Below are 8,841 nucleotides of genomic sequence, written 5' to 3' on the forward strand. Positions count from 1 at the left end.
ACACACGATTTTTAGTGTGTATTCTGACATATACAGGCTGACACATAAGAATATCAACCATAAATCCTAAATATTTTGAAATATATATTTTTTACAAAAATATGTAGCCTAAACAAATTTTCTATCGAAGCAAAAACTCTCTGTTGACTTGCGAAGGTTATATTTTTAAACCCAAAACTCATTTGAGCCCATTTTTTTTTTGAGATTGCTTCCATATGTCTGAAATATCTCCAAAAATTTTAAGGTATAGACCTTGTATGAGATCAAACACCTAAAAACAAAAAAAAATGAGCATGATCAGATCCTATAATCAATCACCAAAAAAATTTGCGAGAACGAAATCATTACCTAATGTCAACCGATCTTTTTCTTCCTTGCTCTCTCTCCTCTCTCCCAACGTGTTTCTCTCTCTCCTCTCTCTCTCTCAACATTTTATATGAATGTTTAAAACAAGATCCAAACGCAAAATTGGATTAGATTCGTATTTGGTCAGCGAGACTACTTTTTAATTTGGATTCAGTACTTTTTCTATCAGATCTGTGTTCCATTCATATCAAATTGGATCTCTTTGTAATTTTTCATATACAAAGCTTGTTTCCTTCTTCTCTTTAATGGATCACAAATATGACAAATAAACATTTAGGATCCTGATTCAATCCTAATTCAACATATCTCTTTTCGATCCAGCTAGGATTTGGATCTGTGGAATATAATTTGGATCAAGTGTGGCGGCCAGCCATATCCAATCCGTTGGCAACCTTAGAACCAAAATCACGATCAGTGTGGAAGCAGATCCTATCCACGTCTTTTCCGCTTATTTATAATATTTCAATAAAAAAAACGTAGTACTTTTTAATGGAAAAAAAGGGAAAAAAAAGTTAGTCAGGGGTGAACCGGTCAAATGAACAAAAGAAATGGAAGGGAAGTTAAGTAACCCTAACTCTGTGGGAACCTTAGGAGAAGAGTCACATCTCCTCCTATCGTTCACACAAGGCATACATTCCTCCGCCCCCGTAAACGCACAGCGCTCTTACTCTGCAAACAATCCCTTCCTTTCTGCCTCTCCTTGCCATCCATCATCATCATCCTTCAAATTTAATCATAGCCTCCCCCTTATTCCTTCAATCTCAAAAACGATAAGGCGTGAGAGAGAGAGATAGGGGCCATGGAAGATCGCACAGAGATTGTGTTCTTCGATGTAGAAACAAGCGTGCCCACCCGAAGCGGGCAAAAGTTCGAGCTCTTGGAGTTCGGGGCGATCCTGGTGTGCCCTAGGAAGCTGGTGGAGCTGCAGAGCTACTCCACGCTGGTGAGGCCCCACGACCTGTCCTGCGTCTCTTCCGCCTCCGTCCGATGCAACGGCATCACGAGGGAAGCCCTCTCCACCGCTCCCACCTTCCACCAGATCGCAGACCACGTCTATGATCTGCTCCATGGGCGGGTGTGGGCGGGGCACAACATCGCGAGGTTCGACTGCGCTCGAATTCGCGAAGCTTTTGCGGATGTCGGTCGTCCTTCCCCTCAACCCAAGGGTATCATCGATTCCCTGAAGCTCTTGACGCAGAGGTTCGGAAGGAGGGCGGGAAACATGAAGATGGCCACTCTGGCCTCTTATTTTGGGCTCGGCAAACAGAAACACAGGAGCTTGGATGACGTTCGGTTGAACCTGGAAGTTATCAAGAACTGTTCAACCGTCTTGTTCTTGGAGTCGAGTCTCCCTGACGTTTTGACAGTACCCTCCTCTAATGATGAAATTTCATGTCCTAAAGAGGCAGGTCCGAGCTCCGTAGCATCGTCAAGGCGTAAGGTCCAGCCGAATCGTCCCGTAAATGCCAACGCAGATCCTTTTGACCTATCCAGGTTGATTGATGCAATGAAAACAGATACCGCCCAAACAGGTTCATCGGAAATGCCCTTCAACATATCTCCTACTACCTCTGAGGGCTGTGGCAGTACTTGTGCTGGCATCCTGCAATCACATGAAGTTTCCTTGCTTTCTTTGAATGCATCCCTTGTTCCCTTCATTCCGGGGTGTCAGAAGATTGTCCTGCTGCACAACGGGGTCCCCTTGCAAATTTATGGTCTGGATCTGAAAGTTCGCTTTGGTGTGAGCTCAAAATTTGTCGACCATGCTGGACGGCCACGGTTGAGTATCGTAGTTGAGCCCTCGCTGGCCTTGTGTGAGATTCTGGACAGATGCGATCAACTTGCTCGGCGATTATCCGCAGATGCTGGTAGCGACTCGGAGTGGAGAGCCGTAGTGATCAGGAAGAGTGGATTCCCGAAGTCGGCCCCTACCATTCGTTTGCACATTCCCATCGTAGCAAATGGAGAGAATGGTGCCTACTCAACAGAAATATACCAGCGAGGTCCTGCAGGAACATCAGAGAAACTAGTTTTCTCAAAAATAGATGTTTCTGAACTGGAGTTGGTGTTCTTCCCTGGGGTTGTTGTGGATGCCTGCTTCTGCTTGGACGTGTATGACTATCAGCAGAATGCTGGTATCCGGTTGGTAGCAAAAAGGTTGTTCCTGCACCCCACCCCCACACCACCACCTTCTCAATGCCTGCCGATGCATACACCAATGACACGATTCTCTCAACATGTATTATAGTTGGATTAATAAATTTGGATGTATGCTAACTAAGAGCACGATGACTTGAATTGTATCTTGTTATGCACCGGTAGGGGTCTGTCTAACCCAAGCTTGCTAATAAAAACAAATGATGCTGTAAATTATGCTGTTAGAAATTTATTCAATGTAATCGACTCTTGGCTCACTGCAGAAGAAATGAAGCCTAGGATGCGTTCTGAATTGTTTATGTGTGACCTGCAAGTGATTGAAATTTCAATATTGAATTGTTTATATGGTGATCTGCACTGCAAGTGATTGAAATTTCGTGTAACCCTTGTTTTTTTTTTGGAAAGGCAAGCTGGGGTTAAGCAGACCCCTACCACCCCTACCAGATCCGTCCTATGTTGATCCTACCCCTAGGATCAATCCACATAAATGTGAAATTGTGGACCAACTGATGATTGGACGGCTAAGATTGGATGTAGTATGACACCCAGCCTAAGTCAAATGATGAGACCCGTACTCCAAGGAACATGGCTAAAGAATTGTCAAAAATTACAGGATGAGCCATCAGTTTTTTGTTTGAATTAAAAAATTTTACTACCAGATTGAAAGACTTACAAACGACAAAAGGTCGTGAGTGATCACCTGGAAGGAAAGCAGAGAAAAAAAGCAGCAAAACCCTGTTCAAGGAAGGTCCATGTGTTTCTTCCCCTTTTAAGTATAGACTTCAATAGACACATCACTTAACCTAGCATGCTTTGACACTGACCATCAGACTTAGTGCAGCAAGCAAGATAAAGACAAATTTAAACTAGAATGCATCTACAAACAGTTGCAGTTAAGCTTCAAAAGGCAGGCTGTATTAAGAGCATTTGAAGCGAGGTTGATATCACATCAATAAATACTTTAAATGCAAATACATACAGTGGATGTAAGAACAAAAGATGAAGCAAAACAAACAAATAACAAGGTGGAGAAACATTAGAAGATCAAAGCAATCTAATTAAGCAACACAAATGGACATGAAATGAAACAAGCTGGATTTGCATAGGAAGGGCACTTAGGAACCATGCATGTGGCAAAAACAAGAAGTTGAGTTCAAACAGAAGGGCAGTTGGAAAAGGTGGAAATACTTGAGACCAATTACAGAACAATGCAATCAGCAATAACAAATTTAATGAAATTCAGAAGCTTTCAAAAGTAAAATTCAATTTCTGCTCGTGTATAAGAAAATTCAGACCTACTTCCAACCTGAAAAACTTTACAGGCAACAAACTCTGAAATATTTAACAACTTATTTAATAACTTTGAGAAGAAAACATGAATGAAAATCATACCTCAAGCTCTAAGTATTAGAAACTCATGGAAGCAACATCAGATTCCTTCTCCTAATAGAGAAAATTCAAGGAAACAATGCCAAACCGACCAGATCAATCGAAGAAGAGAGCCAAAACCCTAACCATCACTTCACCCTAAGCAAACCAAGCACCAAGAACCTGAATCCCTAGAATGAAGACCTCCCTGAAGCTAGAAAAAGGTAAAATTGAAACAGAATCAGATCAAAGAAAAGAATAACATCATTAACAAACCAACCTCAGATCCATAGCTGGGAAATTCCGTTTATAGCAAAATTCAGGATGACTACTTATAGAAAGTCTAGCCTCTGAATCTCTGATTTTTGCACTAACAACAACTGAATCAACAAAGACAAAAGAAATATCAAAAGCTAAATCAGGCACCGAAAAATCAAATGGTCGCAATGACAGCACCTCCTTGTAGAAGCAAGTATTTCTCACATAATTTCAGCATTGAAACCTAGCACTATTCTATCAGATGCAGGTCACATGGCAGGTATAGATACTCTACATGAATGACAAGCCAGGTTAACCTAATGAAAAGTAGATTTATAATGTTTGAGCTATGGAAAAAAAAGAAGTCCAGTAGTATGCAACTCTAGAACCAACATGCAAGATTGAAATATTACAAAAGAAAACCACTTGGATTTTGTTATTCCCCTTTAAAAGGAGACTTTTCTCCACAAACAAAATAATCAAAAGAAGAAGAATGCAGTTACTTGAAGTTTTACAGGCACCATAAGTGATAAATAACAACTTGCTGCGACAAATGTAGCAGATTATCAAATGGAACCTCAAATCACTATGAAAATGGGCATTCTACTATTATACATTTAAACTTGCTAGTTGCTACTGCAGTCTTATTACCTTGGACACAAGGCCAAAAAGAGAATAACTCAATGCATATAGTCAATTTATTGGATCTCCTCGTCAGAAATGTAAGCTGAAACTAAAACTTACATAGCACAAAATGTTGAATCCCTCTTCAACGGAAGTCATTGTACCCACCCATCAGGATACTTGAAATAAAAAAAATCTCAAATTTATTCTTCATGAAAATCAAGATAATGAAGCACATGACTTCGATATCAGAAGAGATCAAGTGCATCTGGTTCTGGGTAGACAACTTCAATTCTTTTAAACCATTCAACTATTTGAACTCTATTTCATAGTTTTTTGGTGGCAAAGATCAGTATGGATGTCCAAAAATATCTGACAGCTTGTTATAACTGCATTTAAAGAGAAGAAGATGAAAGAAAAAGCAAAAATATTAGTGTGTGTACAATTCAAAATTTTGGTTGTTCCAAATAGAGATTGTGAATCAAGCACTAAGATGATAGTGTGTGCTAACAACGTATTAAACAAAAAGAGAAGAAGATGAAAGTAAAACACAAACTTATTGAAATAATTCCCCTGTACAGTTCATATAATTTGCTTATTGCAGGTAGAATTTGATACAATGCATAATTTTCAAGCTGTTTTGAGAGAACACACCAAAATGGATCGGGTTTTAAATTACCTTTGCAATTACTTCTATTGTTTCCTTCGGTTCAACACATCTGGAGACATTTGATCTTGCTAAAAATTCATTAAAAAGTGGAATTCTGATGTTATATCCCTTACAAAGGATGGATGAGAGATCATCAATGTAATTGGAGGACAAAGAATTTACCAAATCAGAACATAAAAAGACTTGGAGAAGAAAAGTATCTTGTCAAGCTCTTGCATACTGAAGTAGACTAAATTTTAACTACAAATCCAAAGGGTAGACCGATTTTACTCTGTTAGGGCGAAATGGAAATGGCGGGACTAGGGAATTGCCATTCCTCCCCAAAATGCTGTGCCACATATCCCAAAATAGAAAAAACGTTTAACAATTCATCAACTAGATTATGAAAGGAGAAGAAAACCTTCCACAGTTGAGAAGAGACAGACCATGAGAAAATTCCATTAACCATGAAATTCAAAAATGGCACAAATAAAATCCAAATTGGAAAGATATTAAAAACAATGCCTTGATAAACTGGATTCTCTAATCTTTTAATGCAAAAGCCAAAAATAGCAGTAGGTGGTAAGACCTAGCTAACTGATGACCTAGCAACTGCACAAAGTCCTTTTTAGTTCAACCAGTTGTATTCTAGCATACTGGCATCTTTAAGCATTTGGAGACTCACAACCATCACTCTGTGGTGCTAGTGGCTAACTAAGCGCAAACTGCACATCCACTAAAGCACCACAAAATGCCAACAACAGTCATGCTAAAAGCTGCAGAGTAGATGAGAGCACATGCACAAAAAGCTAGTTGCATGTGCTCTCATTTCCTGAAAAGGAAATGAAATACAACCATTCTATGTTTCTTGGCAAGACTGTTTCCATCACTGTGTCAAGACCCTTTCCCTTACTATTTGTAGTCATTACTGGCTCAACTTTTGACACAAACCTGAAGTGCTAAATTGCCATTAACACCTTTTTATCTCCAAAACATGGACAAAGGTTCACGATGTGATTCTTTGTACGTAGACACTAGTTGTGGAACTACATATACATGTTCAAATGTGGATTCATGTCTGCCCTTGTAAGGGTACAAGTATTGATTGGTAATTATGCCAAATCTTTAGCGCAAAAACAACGACGACTAACTCCAAGTTGTACGTCGGGTAGTTCTTCTCGTATACCTTCAGCTGCCGAGAAGCATATGCGATAACATTTCTATGCTGCATCAAGACACAACCCAGTCGGGTTCCTGAGGCATCGCTATACACCATGAACCCTCCTGATCCTGAAGGTAACGTCAAAATTGGAGCTGAGGTCAGCCTCTCCTTAAGCTCCTTGAAGCTCTCCTTACAACGAGGCATCCAAACAAACTTCACCCCTTTGTGCAACAACTTCGTCATCAGGGCAGCTATACCAGAGAAATCCTGGATAAATCTATGATATTATCTAGCCAATCCCAAAAAACTCTTGATCTTCGTGATCGTCTTAAGCTGCTCCCAAGACAATACTGGTTTCACTTTTGCCGGATCCACCTCCACACCATTCCCTGAGATGACATGACTGAGGAACATAACCCTATCGAGCTAGAATTCATACTTTGAGAACTTAGTGTAGAGCTTATGTTCCCTCAGTGTTTGCAGTACAATCCTCAGATGCTTTATGGGCTTCTCCTCACTTTATTATTTCAATGCATAATTCTTATATAAAGTCACTTGTTACAATGAATCTAATATTGTTCAACGAAAAAAGTTAATAATCATGTATAATTATATGTTTTTGTAACTTACCTATCGACATATTAGAGTTTAATTATTTTCATGTCTTATTCATGTGCTTACACTATAAAATATAGAGTCCTGACTCATCCGAGTCATCGAGTCAACCCGCTGACTCAGTGACCCAATAGGGGTCCGATTCGAGCTCGAGTCACGAGTTTGCGAACTATGGAATATACACCCCCATGTAGAACGACAAGCTTATAGTGACACAAGGCAGTGGTGCCCTCATAGAGATAATAGTTTTATCAAAACTTAATTTAATTATTGTGTGCATTGGTAAAATGCAAAAGAAATAAAAGATATGCATGCATTTAGTTTCTGCATAGTTGCCTCTCAAGTTATAGGTCGTGTTGAGTAAAATCCTGTAGGGAGTCGGGGTCTGGGACTCGTGGTGAGCCTTGGACTTGGCTAGAGTCCAGTTTGGTTTGGTAACCTACCCATGTTGGCTACTGTGAGGTGGGTGATTTCGTTTTCTGTTGAGACATGTGGTTTGTCTCACCTTAGATTATTTTTCCCTTTTTCAAGTACCCACGAGTAGACGGACGTGGTGGTGGCAGATGCAGTGAACTAGAGTATACTTGAAGCTGAATTGTGGACCCTTTAACTTCCTAGGAATGCTATGTGTATTTTGGGATGGTTAACACAATTATTGTTTGGATGTAAATTTTGTAAAAAGACCGTAAAAGTTCACCAATGAATTTTGTAAACATTATTATATACATCAATAGAATCATTGTTTTGTTGAAAATATTTCTTTCCGCTATGTGATGAATTATTTTCAAAGGATTTCAATGTAACGACCCCAACTCATCCCCTTTGAAAATGCGGAATTTTTTTTTTCTAAAACAGTGCGAAAAACTTCCCAGAGACCTGGGGTCCTCACAGTTCCAATTTCAACTGGATAGCCATAAACCACAAAAGAACTTGCAATTAACATCCATAAACTAACCATTACCTTTATTCATGAATTAAAACTGATCTCAAAAATAAAGTGTCTGACTCAAGTAACCACTGATGACAATAAGCAAATAACAAGAACACTAGACTGAAAAACCAAAATAAAGAGCCACTCTGTCCACAAAGAAGACTGTCAAAACTCGTTGTGACTCTCGCGCCCTCGCAGTAGCTGTCGACTTCACTGATCACCTGTTCCTGCGAAAAACCAATGAAGTAAGGTGTCAGAATCGAAATCCTGAGCACAACTACTTCTTAATGAAACAAGTGAGATAAAGAGTTAAGATGAGATATCATGCAACAATTAAGGGAAATACATACAAGACAGTTTATAGCATTTGAGAATTTATTCATGCAACAATCATAAATGCTAAGCATGCAAGGACATTAAAGTAGTAGCATCTACTAAAATTTCAGCATGCAACAAGAATTAAACATTCAACACTTACCCTCATGTATTGAGTAAGGAAACCATTAAAGTATGCATGATCTAATGCATAACAGGAAAAATGCATGTCTTTTGTGCAATGCATGAATCATTTTATTATCTTCCATTAAGTCTTTTGTTTCCTTATGCATGCCCTATTAAATGCATACAGTTTTAAGTTTCTCTTTTTTAATTACCGTTGCCCGCGGATACACCAAACGGGTACAAACCCCGAGGTCAAGTTAGGTTCCCAGG

At 39.3% G+C, this 8,841-nt stretch overlaps 1 pseudogene across 1 annotated transcript; it reads left to right on the forward strand.

Moving 5' to 3' along the window:
• Positions 1 to 960: 960 nt before the first annotated feature.
• On the forward strand, positions 961 to 2,817 carry LOC149822620 (protein NEN1 pseudogene; annotated as a pseudogene). The gene has a single exon (XR_016426236.1). The product of XR_016426236.1 is annotated as a protein NEN1 pseudogene (transcript).
• The last annotated feature ends 6,024 nt before the right edge of the window (positions 2,818 to 8,841 follow it).

The sequence above is a fragment of the Nuphar pumila genome, chromosome 11 (genome assembly GCF_984573655.1).
Source record: "Nuphar pumila chromosome 11, dmNupPumi1.hap1.1, whole genome shotgun sequence".
Taxonomy (NCBI): Eukaryota; Viridiplantae; Streptophyta; class Magnoliopsida; order Nymphaeales; family Nymphaeaceae; genus Nuphar; species Nuphar pumila.